Source organism: Narcine bancroftii, chromosome 6 (genome assembly GCF_036971445.1).
Source record: "Narcine bancroftii isolate sNarBan1 chromosome 6, sNarBan1.hap1, whole genome shotgun sequence".
In the NCBI taxonomy this organism is placed as follows: domain Eukaryota; kingdom Metazoa; phylum Chordata; class Chondrichthyes; order Torpediniformes; family Narcinidae; genus Narcine; species Narcine bancroftii.
Genome location: NC_091474.1, coordinates 85,790,142 through 85,809,081, shown reverse-complemented (window position 1 = coordinate 85,809,081; position 18,940 = coordinate 85,790,142). Strand labels below are relative to the sequence as shown.

General features: G+C 39.4%; 1 protein-coding gene across 1 annotated transcript in view; it reads right to left on the bottom strand.

Annotated features, from left to right (window-relative positions):
- LOC138737313 (collagen alpha-1(XXIII) chain-like) overlaps window positions 1-18,940 on the bottom strand; it is a 132,243-nt gene that overhangs the window by 12,946 nt on the left and 100,357 nt on the right. The window lies entirely within an intron of this gene.

Below are 18,940 nucleotides of genomic sequence, written 5' to 3'. Positions count from 1 at the left end.
ATTCTCCCTGATATCCTCCTTTACAAAACTCTCTAGCTGCCTGTCTTGCTCTTCTTTGAACTGTTTTTGTAATGGCCACGACATTATTGTTCCATGCACTAATCCACGCTATTTATCTGCATTATCCATAATACCATAATACTTTACTCTGTGATGCAATAATTACACCTCAAACAATTAGTCCCAGGGTGTTCACTTACTTGGCCCTGCCTATGCTTTAGATCACTTGACCTAATCTCTACCTTCCTCTCAATCCCTACATTTACTGAGCTGCTGCTCTGGTTTTCACTACCTGTCACACTAGTTTTAAAAACATAGAAATGCTGGAGGAACTCAGCTGATCTCATAGCATCCATGTGGTGTTTCTCCAGCATTTTTGTGTTTTTGGTACAATCACAGCATCTACAGACTTCCGTGTTTCTCTACACTAGTTTTAAAACCTCCTGAGTAGCACTGGCTCATCTCATTGCAAGGATATTGGTACACCACCAGTTTAAGAGCATCCCATTCCTCTTGTATAAGTCTCACCTGGCCTAGAAGATAGCCCAATCATTCAGGTATCTGAAGTCTTCCCTCCTGAAATAGCTCATTAACTCACATTCAACTGTAATATCTTTCTACTTCTTGCCTCATGAGCACACAGCCTAGGGAGTTATTCCTTGAGGTCCTGCTTTTTAACTTTTTATCCAGCTTTCTAAATTCCTTCATCTTCCTTACTTCCCATGGACCACAACCGGTATGGTTAGTGAAGCAGTTAGCTCAACACTGCTACATTAACGCCAGGAAATGGATTTAAATCCCGCGCTGTCTGTAAGGAGTTTCAACATTCTCCCTGTGACTGCATGGGCTTTCCCCAGATACTCCAGTTTCCTCCCACCCTTCAAAACATGCCAGAGGTTGTAAATCAATTGGATACTAATTGTCCGGCAAGGATCATGGGCTGACAGGGCCTGTTTTCATGTTGTATATCTTTAAAATTTAAATTTAATCTCTTGCTGCTCATCCTCCTTTATCAGAATATCCTGTGCCAGCTCAGAGACAGCTTTAACCCTGGTAACCAGGAAGGCAAAACACAATTTATTTACCCTTTTCTATTAAATAACTACAATCTTCAATTTAGTATTAAAATTACTAATGAAATCACTGGAAGGGAAGTCCACACTCCCATTAACCTTTGAATGAAGAAATATTTTCTCAAGCTTCCCTATAAAGATTTCTCCAATATGGCTTGGCATCAAGTATGTCATTTTATATTAAGACTGCCATAGAATTGGAAATATTTCTACCCCATCAATGCCTTTCATAATAATCAAAACACTAATGACCAAATTGTGGTGGTTCTGGCCAGCAGAAGGGAATTGTTGGTGTTAAGGCCCCCTTCAAATTCCCTCCAACACTTACTCCTTTCACAAAATCCTTGCCCTTCAATTTTACCAGGGGAAACTTTTCTTGCTATCTATCTATCTATCTATTTCACTGAATCATTATCTCCTCTATGAAAAATAGACCTAGCCTTCTGGTCTCTCCTTGTAGCAGAGTCAATAGGCAGAATGGTCTAATTCTGCTCCTAAGTCTTATGGTAACCAAGGTTGCATCTTGGTGAATCTTCTCTGCACTCTCTCATAACACCACAGCCATAACACTTTACTAGTGTGGTGACCAGTAAGCGACACAGAACTCTAGCTGAGGTCTGGCCAATGTTATAAAGTTTGAGCACAACCTCTCTGCTCTTATACTCAATACCCAAACAAATGAAGAATTGTATCCCTTATGCCTTCTTAACCACCAAATCCTCCTGTGAAGCTCCTTCAAGGATATTTGGATGTTCACCAAGATCCCTCTGTTCCTTAATACTTCCTCGGGCCCTACTATTCTAAGGTCTTAGCCTCCTTTGCTCTACTAGAATGGATCACCTGACAGTTATCTAGTTTAAACTCCATCTGTCATTTCTCAGCCCATTTCACCAAAAGATTGATATCATCCTGAAACCTAGGTCTACTCTCTACACTCCACCAAGTTTCATGTCACCTGTGAACATTGATTTTCAGCATGAAGACTGGAAGTTAAACCATCAACAACAGGCTATTTCATACATTTCTTACATTGAACATTTATTTTTAATTTTTTTAAATGTTTCAATTTTTGAGACATACAGTATAGAACAGGCTCTTCTGACCCATGAGCCTGTGCTGGCCAAATACATCAATTAACTTACCTGTACATATTTTTTGGAAGGTGGGAGGAAACCAGACCATCCTGAGGAAACCCACACAGGCAAGGGGAGGCCATACAAACTCCTTACAAACACTACCAGATTCAAATCCAGGCAGCTGGCACGGTCATAGCATCGTGCTTAACCACAATACTAATCATACTGCCCTAAGTTATTAGAAGGTTTTCATCTCTGACAGGAATTAAAACCACACACAATTTTATCTTTTGTCAACATCTATCATGGCATTTCAGGGATGCAAGGCATGGATAGCAAGCTGATGACACCTGAATCTCTGCCATGCCACAACCAGACAACTCGAGTGTGAGGACAATCAGCTTGATCAGTTTTCTACATCCGGCCTTGAGTGTGGTCAGGTGGGAACCAAGACAGCAAGTTTAGGAAGGAAACCGTATCCTGCTCAATTATTCCCATTATGATTTACGTTTTATTATACATGCCATTCCTTATTCCCAGGAATACATGCCCCGGGGCAAACCACATTAACTCTTTAAGTGCTTTTGTAGAAAACGAATTTTAAACCTTGCAAATTAAAATATTTTAAAATACAAACACAAGTAATTCAAAAGATTATTTCTGTTTGAGAATTGCACATTAGTATTTGGCCAAGTTAAATTAAGCAAAATGATAGCTTAATGTTGAATTACATATCGACTTTGTCAAGTATCCCTTTTTTTTGAAAATTGCAGCTTCTGATCTTTGCAACAGCTAGGATATTTCATCACATGTTGTTCATTAGTGATTGCTTAGTTGTTTATTTTGAAAACTTATCTGTGTGTGAATGGAAATATACATCGAAGGAGCAAGAAGAGTGAAATTTGTGTAATGATGGTCATTAGGCAAAATTGCAAGTATGCATGTGAAGTTCAGTAACTGTGCTTATGGGAAATGTTGAGGTGATTCCTTCATCAAAAGGCAGCCCAGAAATTATTCATTATTTTGTAGCATTGCCCACTGGAAGAACTGCCAAACAGGGACTGTTAGCCTAGCATCTCAGACTGCAGATGCTTCCAGGAACACATAAGTAAGCCTAGTTACCTCAAAGCAGACGTTTTAAATTTAGAACAAGGTCATGAACCATACGAGATAGGACAGACAAGAGAAGTGTGAGACAACACAATATGTGGAGCATGCACAGTTAGCATCAAACAAACTGGGAATGACTCAGTACACTTGTAAAATGTATACAGGACAGAATGGTGCCACAGGGGACTATTATACACAGACCATTGAAGCAATAGTTACAGCATAATATTGCTTCAGATTTATTACCTTGCTTTGAACTTTTACTGAGCCAATTGGGAACACCTTTTTTTCTACATTATTTGGTACATCAAACTAGAAGTGTTAGGAAATGGAATCATTTTCTTTGTCACTGAGACATAACTTGTAAATCTAGTTATGGCTCAGCTTGGGCATTATGTAATTTTTCACACTGTTGAAAAGTGCCTCATTGCACTGGTGTGACAGGTCTCACACACACCTAATGGAAAGCCAATGCAATGTACATATCGTCTGGGTTATGCACAATAACAAAGTTAAATGGGACCTGTTACAATGGAAGAATGGGAAACATAATCTAGCTGCATAATCAAATCACCTTTTAAATGAATGTAAATATTAATGGTTAACACTTTGCCGAATCATGTTGCAGGTTTAATTTCACTGGCAGAGGCTCAAGGATGAAATTGAGTATTTAAAATTTCTGACATCTGAAAGGAAACCTCCAATCGAGCTTTTAGTACTTCAGAGATATGGCTCTACCAGAAGTGTTGTCATTTTAATCTTAGAGACCCATTCTGGTTTCTCAGATGGATGGAAAAGATTTCATGGCGCTAAATTGAAGTAGATTGGGATTCATCTGTTCTGGTGAATAACTCACCAAATTAACCACTAAAGCAGAGTATTTGGTATTATCACACAGAGAATAGAGCAGAGGAGTCAATTCTTTACAATATACAGTGATGTCTTGGATGAGGGCACCAAAGATATGTTGCTAAATTTGCTGGTGATGCAATGCCAGATTTGTAAATTGTGAAGAGAACATAAGGTGGCTACAAAGGGATACAGTTAGGTTAAATGATCTGAAGCATGGTGTACATGTAAAATGTAAAATTGCACATTTTGAATTAAAAAATAAAAAGAAGCAAATTATCTAAACACTGGGAGCCCAGTGATGTAGTATCTGGGTGTCCCAGAGTATTACTTTAGGAATACAAAAGTGAAGGCACAGTAAATAATGAGAAAAGATAACAAATATTATTGCTGTGTACCTTGATGAAGAGCTCAAGCCCAAAACATTGGTTATGTAATTTATCTTTGCTATATAAAGGACACTGATCAGCTGATTTTCTCCAGCATTGTGTTTTTACTTCAAACACAGTGCCTGCAGACTTTGTTGTTTTACAAATGTTATTGCTTATGGTTTTGACATTTTAATTCAAATTTAGATGTCATGCTTCAGTTGTAAATGGCACTGGTGAGACTACCTCTAGAATGCTCAGTACTGTATTGGTCTTCTTAAGAAAAGATGTTAATAAATTGAAAGCAAATGCAAGAAGGTTTAAGGGTGAGTCATACCTTGATGAAGGGCTCAGGTTCAAAACATTGATTATGTATTTCTCCCTTTGCTACATAAAGGACACTGTTTGACCAGCTGAGATTCTCCAGTATTTTGTGCTTTTTACTTTAACTACAGTGTCTACAGATTTTTGTAATTTACTTAAGGGTGAGTTGCCCTCCAAGAAGCAAAGGATAAGCTTGGAACAAGAGGATTCAATTCAAAAGTATGAGATCCTGAAAGTTCTTGACATGATGAATGTCAAGAGGATACCCCTTCTTGTGAGAGAACCTAGAACTCGGAAGTTGGGTGGGGGGATCATTGTAAAAAAATAAGTAATTGCTATACAAGACACAGGCTGATCATTCCTAATCCCCCATGGTAACCAAAATTCATATCAACACTACAGTTGCTCTTCAGCTTACAATGGGTTGCATTCTGGCAAGCCCATCGTAAGTTGAATTTTTTTAAAAATTGTAAGTCGAAAAAGAAAACTGCACCTACTAATTTTTATAATTAAATTTTGAATACCTTTATTCCACACTGAAAAAAAATGAACATACACAGCTGAAAGCACACTGGGCTTGAAGTATGCTGTACGATACTCTCCCGTGATGCAACCTCGTAACTTCTAAAAATCGTAAGTCAGACCATTGTAAGTAAAGGAGACCCTGTATTCCCATTTTTCTGCATTTGACCTATATCCCTCGAAACCTTTCCATGTACCTGCCCGAATGTTTTTAAATGTGATTTTCACCTCCTCCTAACACAATGGCAGCTTGTTTCACGTATCTACCACCATCAGATCGCCTTTCAATCTTTCCCCTCTCACCTTAAACCTGTTTAGCTTTACACACCACTACCAGGAGAAAATTGCTGTGACTATCTACCCTGAGGAAGGCAACCTTTTATCATGCATGGGCCAGATGGTGAGAATTGATTGAATTGCGGGCTGCACTGATTTTTCGGCAGTGGTGGCGGACTGGGGTGGGGGTGGGGGGGAATAGTGGCAGCGTCAGATTAAGGGGTGGTGGCATCGGTCTGGGGGATGGGATGGGTGACATCAGACTGGGGGGGGATGGCAGCGGTGGCACTGGACAGGGGAGGGGGGTGGCGGCGGAACTGTATAGATAAATTTAGATTGCAGGCCAGGTCTGGAGGCCTGCGTGCTGGATAAAAGGGCCATGTGAATTTCACTCATTACAGTAATGATAACACCTCAAGAGAACTTCATTAACTCTGAGTAATGTAAACTTTGCTAAAGCTGAGCAAGTATTGCCTCTTTTGACTGTTGATCAGGGGTGAGACAAATCATGGTGTCAGATACTGAAGTTATAGCATCTCTAGCCAGCTTTTACAGACATAGTCAGTTCAATCACACTCAAGTTGGTCAATTTAACATCAATGGTAAGGAAACCTGTATGAAAAAAAAACAAGGATAAATTGACAGTTGGAAAAGTCTGAATTAATGAAGGAAAAGCTGGCAAATCACATTCGTCCAATCTGAAAGAATAGAATTGATGAAAGAACAGGCCTCAGATGAATAGGACAAAGATGTAGATGTTGTCCTAAAAGATATTCAGAAGCTATTTGATAATATTCCACATTAAAGCTTGGCAAAATTGAGACCATATTATCTGAAGTATCCATATGGAGAAATTAAGAAATGAATTTACTGATTGAAAACAAGGTATATTTTCAGACTAATAGACAGTAGTCTGTGTGATTCCCTGGATCAGAATTGGAACTATATTGGCAAAAAAGCACAAACATGTAAATACCGGATACAAGTGTGCAGACATCAGGAAAGAGGTCTCAGTGCCACAAGACTCACATCACCAAGTTCAGGAACAGCTGCTGCCCCTCCACCGTCAGACTCCTCAACAACAAATTCAATCAGCAACTCATTTCAGGACTCTTATTTGTGCACTTTATTGATTTTCTTTTTGTTCTCCCTGTATTGCACAGATTGTTTACATTCACGATCTGTTCACAGTTCTTTGTTGACCTGTTTTACGCTGTGTACAGTTTATGTTTTGCATTACCAATTAGTGGTAATTCTGCCATGCCCTCAGGAAAAAGGAATCTCAGGGTGGTATGTGATGTCATGTATGTGCTCCTGCAATAAATCTGAATTAAATTTCAAAATCCAAACATAGCACAAAACATGATTCACAAAACATGGTAATGGTTTTTTTTCGATTGAGCAAAAGGGTATACAAGCCAGAAAAGTATAAAATGCAACATTCTGCAATACAGACTTAATGAAGAAACACAGGGAACCAGATGCTCTTGTGTCCTAATCTGATCAATAAAGCAAATAGAATCCTGGATTCATAAAGAGTAAAGTACAAAAGCAGGAAAGTTATCTTCCACTTTTATAAAATACTGGCTAGACTGAAGTACCAGGTTAGCTTGGAGATGATGACACTATTCTCCTTGAAGCAAAAAAGATAGATGGGAGATGCACAAGATCATGATGGGTTCAGTTGAAATAAATTGAAAGAAGCTGTTCTAATAGCCCCTCATATGAGAACCATAAACAGATTGAAAGTGAGAGGCAAAGCATGGAGAGGGGTGTGAGGAAACCTTCTTGTAATAAAGTCGTTATGTTCTGTTTGTGAGGATGGTAAAAACAGGTCATTAAGGGCCTTCAAAAGGAAACTGGATATGCATTTGAGGGAAAATGAGCTTCAGAATGGTACAGATTGGATGGTTTAATAGAGATCGAGAGCTTTAATAGTCCTAAGATCCCGTGATTTTAAGCTTGGTGAACCGATTCTGCCCACCCAAGGTAGATTTCATCACTAAGCACAACCTCCATCAAGGAAGAAAAATATCAAATGGGATTATGAGTGGCAATATGCTGTTAAATGGACTGAATGGCATTGTAAACAAATATGACAGCAGCTGTATTCAGGTGCTAGGCTGCATTAATAATGCCCAGCAAATACAAATGCTGTACCCACTGACCCAAGATGAGCACATTCAAAGAGACGGTACTGCAAGCATTGATGTGGAAGCTTCATTTCCTGTGCAAGATCACTGAACAGTTTTAAGAACTCAGCCTCTGATATTACTGTGGCTATAAAAAGTGTATTTTTGATTTCTGCTATGAAACAATGGTTCTATACAAGGGAATATAGAGGAAACACTCCTGCACGTTTGAAATCAAGCCACAATGTGCTCGAAATACATAGTAGGATTAAGTACTGGAAGAAAGGATATGTCCTAACCAGAACTGGCAATTTATGGCAGCTTTGCCTCACTGGTCAACAAACATCTGTTATTCTATTAAAACAAAATATAAATGGTCACATAATGTAAACTTTTAAAAGTACAATTTAATTGCTGTCAGCACTGGGACCTCATTGCTGAAAGCAAAACAGTCCCACGATAAGTGCCAATTACCAGTACAGGCAGTTCCCAGTTTAGAAAACCCCTGAAATGCACATTTTTGACTTTATAAAATTTTTAAGATGAATTTTTAAACAAATTTTTGAAACTATTCAAATCTCCTCTACTTTACACCAAAATTTCACAGGTGAGTATGCAAGGTGATTTGGCCAGTGTGGTCAATTTGTAACCATACAGCTGGGTGCTGCCAGACTGGAGATGATATTTTCGGCAGGATTTAGCAGTTTAAGCTGCTATTCGGAAGACTGTATGAGGATGGATTTGCTAGCTGCTGTGGAGCTCCTGGCATCTTCTGCTTGGTGGGAACAGGGCCATTTCCCGGAGGGCCATGAAAATCAGGGCCAGATCAAGCTGAGCAGAGCTGGGAGCATGAAGTAGACTCATTCGCTAATTCACTGAGACAGTGAGGTGGGCTAGTGGCCACTCCTGTCACAGTTATTTCTCTGTGAAACACGAGAGCCTACAAAGCTGTGCTTGTAGTAAAAACACACAGATATACTGGAGGACCTCAGCTGGTCTTGCAGTGTCCAAGCAGATAAAGATATATTGCTCTTGGTTTAGGCCTGAACCCTTCTTCAAGGAATAAGCAAAGAACATGAATACTCAAAAAAAAGACATTTCAGGCTAGGGGAGAAGTCTAGATCAACAAAAGGTATTAATTGAATGTGATAAGAGGTAAGAAATGATTTTGGCTGTGTGAAAAGAGACAGAGGGAAAAAGGAGAGTGACAGAGTTGGGGAAAGGCGACAAGGGAAGGAGATGGGGGAAGTAGGAGAAGTTGATGTTAAAATGCCACCCAATTGGAAGGCACCCAGATTGAAAATGAGGTGTTATTCCTCCAATTTGTGGGTGGTCTCAGTCTGGCAGTGCATAGTAACAATGAGAAACATGTCAGCAAGGGAATGGGATGGGGAATTGAATTGGGTCACTGGCATTGCAGCAGACAGATGAGGGGTTCAACAAAGCGATTTCCCAGTCTGCACCCTGTCCCTCCAATGTAGAGGAGACCACAACCCGGATCACCGGATACAGCAGATGGCCCCAGTAGATTCACAAGTGAAATGTTGGTTTACTTGATAGGACTGTTTGGGGCTTAAATGGTGGTGAGGGAAGAGGTGTGGGTGCAAGTGGAGCATCTCCTACTGTAATCCTCACACACTGTTTTAGATCACTTCTGACTAGACTAACTTCTGGGATCGAAAGTTCTGAGGAATTGGACATTTTATAACCAGGGAACTGCCTGTACTCCTTTGACTTCAGATTTTGACGAATTGAAAATGATAAGAAATTGAGTGTATTGTTTGTAAGCAGGTAGTGATGATTAGGCAAATGGACAGATGATTCAAAGGTAGCATTGAAATGCTACCATGGTAAATTGTGAAATGGAACTTTAATAAAATTTGTTATACACAGGTCTGAAACCAGGCCAAAACAAAACAAAAACTGCTAGACTGTTTTAAAAGCCCAACTGATTTATGGATATCCCGTGGGAAAGGGAACATCATTGTCATCTGATCTGTTCTACACAATTCCAAGTCCACACTGTTGACTATTAAAATGCTCTTTACACAACAACCCCACCAATTATGGATGGAAAATAAATGTGATTTTGTTAATGTTCCTTAGCCGATAATCTGGGGAACAATTGTGAGATACTTTGTAATCAGTAATGTCTTCAGCTGTGGCATAAATTGTAAAATATTAAAATGCAGTTTACAAGCTGACTTCAGGTAATGCCCATGAGTTGACTTTGTCCACAAGTCTGAAAATGCACAAAAATTACAATATAGCAACCGTAGCTCCACAGCATGTAATGACTAGTATCAAATGCACACAACGCTGATAAGAATAATGATTAAAAGTGGAGGGAGAGAGGAAACTAGTTCTATTACTTTTTGCCATTTGTAGGAATGAATGCATGTATCTCTCTACATATTTTCAAAATGAATAATATGTGAGTACATTTGTATGCACAAGTATCCACAAGTTCGGCATTCTAACACAGAGATGCCCTGTATCTTTTGTTCATCGTAAATTTTATCCAGTTGCTAAAGAAAAGATTGAATCATTTATATCAGTCCTCTGGATTCCGAGTGAGAGAACGAAATCTGTTAAAAAAAAATCACATGTAAACAATGAGCATCTGGAGAGTCTCAGTGGGTCAGTAGAAATGAGCTGTCAATGGCTTAGGTCAAGACTTATGTAGGGAGGGGAGATATCGAGGGAGAGAAAAGATAGGGTGGATAAAAGATAGGGGAGGGTCTAAATAATAGAGTATTTGGAAACCTGGAGAAAAAGTAGAGGAAGAGGTCACTGGGTTGGGAGAGGGGTCTAGGTTACAGGGAAAAGTGATTACATGCAGTACCTGGGCAATGCGCTGATTGCTGTATCAGGTTTCTGCTTCTGTTGAGACACACCGAGACTATTCAAAGTTTTCATGCCACCATGTGTTCCAAGCCATCTGTTCTCTGGTATGAGCTGGTTATTGTTTTATGGGGCATAACGCCCCTCCAGCCACCAAGGAGAAGCAGTTGTTCTGCAGTGTTTAGTGGTGAAGATAAGGCTCTGGGGCCTATTTTGACATTTGGGTTAGCATTCACAGCAAATTCACACATTTCTTCAGCAAACAGCAGCCATATCAGGCCAATAGATGTTTTCATTCCAAGACTTACAGATTTTTGTTCATGAAGATGGGTAAAGGTGAGCAAATAGATGATCTTATTGAATGGTAGAACAGACTCTGTTCTACCATGAGAGGGCAGACTAGGAACTCCAGTTATTTTTTTGAATGAATCAAGTGCAGTTGATAACTCCATTGGTGACCAAGGTAAGTGGATCTTTGGCTACTCAAGGAATCAACTTAAATTGGGGATTGGGCAGGAATATGGAAGGATCATCCAAGATATTTAATAATGAATCAATACGGTTGGGATGGCACTGTTAGTGCAATGTCAGCAATCCAAATTCAAATCTGGCATTGCTGTCTGTAAGGGGTTTGTACGTTCTCCCTGTGTCTGCTTGGGTTTCCTCCAGGTGCTCCAGTTTCTTCCCATCCTTCAAAAAACATGGTGGTTGTAAGATGATTGGGGTATTTAGGTGGCACAGGCTTGTGTGCCAGAAGGTCCTGTGCTGTATGTCTAAATTAAAATTAAATGAAGAGTGATAGCTACTGCTGCCTTCATTTTTTATGATCTTGCACTTCAGTCAAGAGACACCCTAACATCAGTCTATCACTTCCTCTGCACCACACACAAGTCACAGCTTCAATTATGAGCTAAGTTTTCTGTATTGCAGCTTAGTCCAATAAATTCTGTCTTAGGTCTAACAGAGCAACTTCAACGTTGTGGCTGACGCCTGAAGTATCATAATGCAACTGTTTCGTCGCTGAGAATGCTGTTTCGATGGGTTGTAGTTGTACAATTAGATGTCAATAAATTTGACTTGGCCTGGAGGAATAAAAGTTTGCAAAAAGATTTTTCAAGCAGGTTTTGTTTGTCTTGGAAAATATTTTTAACTGTAATTATGTTTTAGTTTTGAGGCTGAAAAAAAGTCTAAAAATGAATCCTAACAATTTCAAAAGATTGTGATGGAGACTGCAATCACTTATGCCTTATTTTCTTTTGGTTCAATAGCATTTGAGGCAATGGTCTAAGATTGTTCTAAGCTCAACAAGGAAAAAGTTTCAACATTACAAATAAGATACTGTTTAGTTTTTAAAGAAACTCTTAATTAACTGTGCTCTCCTGTTCCTCCCCAGCAACAATTCAAACCTGTAATGCTAAATGAGGACATCAAGCCCCGCTGTCCAAAAACAAAACACCAATCAAAGTCACCATAAATATGTCTGACAAATATGTCTGTTCCAGGCTAGTTGCTGCTTTCTATACTGGAACTTCTTCAGTGTGTGAACTCTCACCTAATTTATCTCAATTCATCTTGGCCTTGTTAATATTCGACAGCATTACCGAAACAATCAGAATAATGAGTGCTCGTTTTAACCTGGTGACAAAACACGCAGTTTCCTTTCACCATCTGTGCAAGTTCATATTCCCTGTATGAAAAGTAGCCCCTGCCACCAGAGATATTTAAGCTTGTACATCAGCCTAGCTCAAATGCATATTGCGCCCAATGAAACATGCATTTGCTGTGATCAGCCTAACAAAAATAACTTTTCAACATTCCTGTGACCCTCATTTTGTAGCTTTGTTGCAGCATAACAGGCCAAGTGTCCCTAATGTGTTCTCACATCACATGAAAAGGAAATGTTTGACAGGCATCAAAGTATCTAGGCACTCGACCAATGAATGCTGAAAAGAGTCAAAGCACCCGCCAAGATCAATGCAAAATAATATTGAAAGTCCAGAGCGAAGGTTTGAAAACAACTCAAAATTTAAACCAAGTTCGGTCAGATCAAATATCATTCCAGTTATCCTTTTATTGACTAAGCTTCAGCAACTTTTTTCAAGCTTCCTCTTCAGCCTGTCTCTAATCGATGTGCACAAGTAATAACAACTTGCAGAAACTTGAAATGAATTTTCCTTCCTTCCCTTTTCCCCAACCACACATAAGTAATGATTCCTTCTGGCCCCTGAAAATAAAAATAAAGCATTGCGTATCATCCTGTCAGGATAAATATGTCAATGATAATCACTAACGAAAGGTTCCTGGGTCAGGTTTGAAGTTCTTTATTTTAATTTAGCTTCATTTAGACGTACAACACAATAACAGGCACTTTTGGCCCACAAGCCCGTGCCACCCAATTAATCTACACCCCTGGTATTTATGTTGAACAGTGGGAGAGCACCCAGAGGAAACCCTTGCAAACATGGGGAAAACATACAAAATCTTTACAGACAGCACAGGATTGAAATCCCGGACCCTAGTCGCTGGCGCTGTAACAGCATTGCACTAACCGCCATGATCACCATGCTGCCCTGTTCAAAATGTCATTACAATGGTTAGACTCGATTAATTTTGAGAGAGGAGGGGTAAACGCAGGATAGAAAGTTGTGTAATGATCCACAGCATGATCCTGTGTAGACCATTTTTTTTTAATCATTCTGAACTGGTAAATGGGAAAACATTTTAATGCTGCTAGCAAATGGCAGCTTTCTTTTGTACCAGGGCAATACAGTCAGCTACTTCAGAAAGGAATCTTGCAAACAATCAAAATTAAATATTTTTTTTAAATTGACAAAAGCAAATTTAATACCTTTCTGAAAGTAACAACATAATCTACTATATTTCCAAGCAGAATTTTTTTCAAAGAAATACCATTTATATCCAAAATGATCAATAGCCACATGTAAGCAATGCATCCAAAATCACTGCCACTGTCAAATAGATATGCAGGTGCTCCCATCTTGGATTCCAAGCTATTTTAATTACAGTCCTCCCTTATAACAGAAAATCTATCCACCTGGAAATAACTACTGAGAACATTTGGAGAGAGGTGTTAGAGAAGGAACATTTTCCTCATTTTACAAGCTCTTGAGTTGAATCGGCTGATAGCAGACTATGAAAGTGGGAGTTTGGAAATTAAATTGTCCCTTTTTCTAGTTAGCTAAGTTGATGCTGCATTTTACACTAGATCTCACTTCGCTGCTCCATGAAACAATTGTGAAATTGGTCAAAGAAACATCTGAAAAGGCATCAATGAGGTTTACTGGCAGAAATGAGTCAGGTTCAGATTTTCATATTTATTGTCAAGAGTACATACATGATACTACATACAACCCTGAGGTTCATCTTCCTGCAGGTGAGGCAGAATAACCACTTATTAGTAATGCAAAGAAAAATGTACACAACATACCCATGTAAAAAGTAATGTAAGCAAATTGACTATTCAATACAGAGATTTTTTTAATAAAGTGCACAAGTAAGAGTTCTTAAAAAAGATCCCTCATTGAGTTTGTTGTTGAGGAGACTGATGGTAGAAGGGTAGCAGCTGTTCCTGAACCTGGCAGTGTGAGTCTTTGGGCATCTCTTTCCTGATGGTAGCAGCAAGTGTTGAGTTGCGTGGATCCTTGATGATCGCTGCTGCTCTCTGACAGCAGTGATCCCTGCAGATGTTCTCGATGATGGGGAGGGTTTTGCTTGTGATGTACTGAGCTGTGTCCACAATATTTTGAAGGGGTTTATGCTCAGGAGTACTGGTGTCCCCATACCAGACGGTGATGCAGCTGGTCAGCACACTTTCTATCACACATCTGTAGAAATTTGCCAGGGTTTCAAATGTCATATCAAACCTCTGCAAACTCCTGATGAAGTGGAGGTGCTGATGTGTTTTCTTCACAATGCCATTTGTGTGTTAGGTCCAAGAAAGATCCTCCAAGACAGTAACTTCTAAGAACTTAATTTGGTCACCCTCTCCACCTGTGACTTCCCAATGATCACTGGGATTCCAGTAGCTTCCTGTTCAGTTGAATGTAACTTCCACTAACTTGCCACACACTCATCTAAGAAGGTCATCAGCTGTTAAAGGCACACTTCCAGTGACTGTTCAATGCCTTTAATATACTGTACCTTATGGCTGCAATAGAAGAATACAATTTTAGACACAGGAAAAGCCTACAAATTTAGCTAATTAGATGGAGGATTCTATTGAATCAAACAAGTCTTAAGGAGGGAGCTCTTGTTTGCCATTGAGGTGGGAGTGAAGTAAATGATAGTGTGTAGCCCAGCTTGAACCACTATAGAGGGGCTTGGTAGAAAGGAGCTCCAGTTGTTGTTCGGTGTTAGAATTTCCAATCATTTGAAGAATGCAGAAATAAATTTCTTGTCCTTACAAAGTCTGTCAGAGTAACCATCCGAACATGGAGAAGAAATATGTAGCAGGCTATTTAGGCGGCTCAGTTGACTTAGCGGTTAGCCTTTACTGCACCAGCGATCAGGACTGGAATCTCACGCAGTCTATAAGGAGTTTGTACATTCTCCTGAAGTCTGCATGGATTTTCTCCCACCGTTCAAAATGTACTGGGGGTGTAGGTTAATGAGTGTAAATTTGGCGGCCCAGACTCATGGGCCAAGATGGCCCATTACCATGCTCTATGTCTAAATTTAAAATTTAAATTCAAAAAAATAACTAAATGAATCAAAGGTTCTTAATTTGCTGTGTTGTGATCAGTGTAGGTGGTCCTGCAAGGGAGGATGTGAGGTATTATGTGTCATCTGGGCTAATTACTGATGAAGAATGCTGGTGTTAAGCATTACAGCATGGAGAGGTAATATTGCCTTCATTTGGGGTTGTGATTTTGCAGGCTCCTGATGAAAATAACCCTTTCGGGGAGTTTCTTTTCACCCATGCAGTCAATGCCTCTGTCTCTGGTCTCATGCCAGATGAGGATGTTGGTGTCTCACTGAGACCTCCTACTTGTGAATTTCCTCATGCTCAGGCTCTTCTTCAGCCTGTATCTTCTGTCCCTTAAGCTTCAGAGTCTCCTTGTTACTCTTCTTCCAGTGCTGGCTAGTGTCTTTGATTACCAATGATGTGCAGGGCGCACAGCAAAGTAGTCCTTGCCTGATTGGTGGACACTACAGTGCACTCCTCGACTTAAGTCAACAAAAGAATCTCATCTTCAGAAGTTTAATGGCATTCTTAATTACAGCTGCAGGGACTTTATTATTTTTGCACTATAGTTGTTGAGTTCACTGATGTGAGCAACCTGGAAAGTGAAGCCTCTCAGGATCCAACTATCTGGGCAGTGCTGGTCAAGGAACATGTATGGAATCTCTGTCTGACCACGCTCTCTGAAAAACCATGCAAAATCATTTCTTGGCCCCACTTGCACACAAATCCTGATGCTCGCCAATCTGATTTCTATACAGATAAGCTCTGACTGTATTAATATTGGTGGTGACTTATTTTGTTTTTCTATACTGATAAGAGGCTGGAAGAAATGGCTGGATACAGTACAATTGATTGGTTAGGCTATTTTTTTTAAATCAAGAGCAATTAGAATTATAAATACCATTATAATCAACATTAACCTTCTTCTGGTTTGTCTATTTCCCTTTAATCAACATAGCTGAGACAAAGTGTAAAAAAGCTGCTTACATATGCTGGGCTTATATCACTGTCTCCCAATGTTAATCCCTCTAAGACATCCCACCCCAACAACTGTGATGTGTGCAGGAACTGAAGACCTGACAACGTTGGAGAGGCATGCTGTCCTCATACATATTACACTCATGCACGTGTTTTTAACATCCTTCATAATTATGGAGATTCCCTGTTGGTCTTCTGCACAGCATCAATTGGCTCACCTCTCTGTCCTACTTGTTCTTTGTTCTTTCCAGAATCATATCAAAAATTGAATGTGAAGACACTGTCATGATAATATTATCAAGTCAAAAGTTCTACAAGTAATTATTCAAAAACCATTTTAAAAATTGGGCAATGGAAAGAAGAAAAATTATGCGATTCCAGTCACTTCAGTGTGTTTGAATAGGTAACATTTTATACAAGAGTTGCTCGTGGTGTTCCACAGGGATCGGTGTTGGGGCCACTTCTTTTTATGTTTTACATTATGATTTGGATTATGGAATGAATGGCTTTATGGCCAAGCTTGCAGGTAATAGAAAGGAAGGTTGAGGCTTCAGAAGGACTTGGACAGATTCCAAGAATGGACAGAGCAGCAGCAAATGAAACAAAGTCAGAAAGTATGTGGTCCATGCACATTGGTAGAAAAAAATAAAAGGGCAGACTATTATTTTTTAAATGGGGAGAAAATTGAAAATATCCAGATGCAAAAGGACTTGGGAGCCCTCGTGCAGGATAGCTGGAAGGTTGAGGTGGTGGTGAAGAAGGCAAATGCAATGCTGGCATTCATTTCAAGAGCAATATAAGAGCTTTACATGGCATTGGTGAGTCCTCACTGAATATTGTGTGCAGTTTTATGCTCTTCATTTAAGAAAGGACATCTTGATGTTAGAGATGGTCCAGAGAAGATTCACAAGGATGATTCCCGGGCTGAATGGATTATTGTATGAGGAAAGCTTGACAAATCTTGGAATTTAGGAGAATGAGGGGGGGGGAGATCTCATTGAAACATTTTGAATGTTTTAAGGTGTGGACAGAGTAGATGTAGAAGGGTTGCTTCCCATGGCGGGAGAGTCTAGGACAAGAGGACACAACTTCAGGACTGAAGGATGCTCACTTAGAGGAGAGCTGCAGAGGTATTTCAACAGCCAGAGGGTGGGAAATCTATGGAAATTGTGGCCACATTCAGTTGAGAAAGCCAGGTCATTTAAGGCAGAGATTGGAAGATTCTTGATTAGTCAGGGCATCAAAGGTTGTGGGATAAGGCCGGGCAGTGGGGCTGAGTTGGAAAAATAGATCACCTCATGATTAAATGGTACGGCAGACTCAGTTCAGGATATTCGGGAAAGATTGCATCAACATGAAGAGGGGCAAGAGAATTAGAGGAAAAAATTGTGCCAGAGAAAATTTACCAAAGGTGATTTGGAGAGAAGTGTCATACAGGAAAAGGAACACACAAGACTGAAGCATGAATGAGGGAAAAGGAATGACACTGGCAGCTGTCTTCAAGAGCTAGGAGCACTCTGATATAAATGAGAGGTAGATGTGTCTGTCTGGTAGTATAAACTATTAAACAAATTGGTTTCACTAACACTAAATTAACTCTAGAAGGAATGAATAGAAAATCCAAAGCTTTTAAAACTATTTCCACAATGCAATTTAGTTTCAGCATTTAAAAAGCTAATGTTACGACAATACAGCATGTCACTGTGTACCATACTCAGTGAAACAACCATTTTATTTGTATATTGCGTTTCAAGTGTTTCATTGAACAATTATGAAACAAGCTTTGATGGAGAAACTTAAAGGATATACTTTCGGAGAGCTTTGTCACAGGAATAGGATTTAAGAAGATCTTAAACAATGAAAAAGTAGTAGAGGGGTTGGAGAAGTTTAGGCAGAGAATTCCAGAGCTTACGGAAATGGCAGCTGAAGGCAGTGTTAATGGAATGATTAAATTAGGAGTGATCACCAGACCAGGTGGAGCACAAGTGTCTTGGAAGGTTGGAGGGCTGAAGGAGATTACAAAGGATTTAGCCATGAAGGATAATTTTAGTATTAGATGGTTGCTGAATGAAGAACAAATGTAGGTAATTGAGGAGAGGAATGAAGGGTTATTTTAAGTTAAGAAATGGGCACCAGTCAAGCATACTTTAGCCATGGAATTATTGGTCATTTGTTAAGTAGTTGATAGCAAGAACTACCAGAGCTACGACCAATGAGCAGGCTCCATACTTCTCCTTTAATCAACACATAATTATAGCTATTTCTTAAAGTTCTGAAAAGCTGTAGGCAGGGCAAAATTATACATATAACATTTTGTTGCAATATTTGTTTTTCAATGGGAAATTCTTGACGATATGTTTTGTTTTTGTTGCCATTTTTAAAGCCAACTACTGAAACTACTGTGCATTATTAAGGTTGTGGTCAGCAAATTGTGCAACAATTTACCTCTTTCAAATCAAAATATTCTTCTCAATATTTCAGTTTAAATAAAATTACATTCAAACCATACAAGACTGGAAATAACTATAACAGCATTAAAACAGAATTATGTTGGTGCCTGTGGATGTCACATTAAGATTGAGATCTTGTCATAAAGTTCACATGACAACATTCTGGGCTTGCATTCGTCTGAATGAACTCCCACAGATCTTGCTATTGAATGAATGGATTGCAAAAAGGTGGG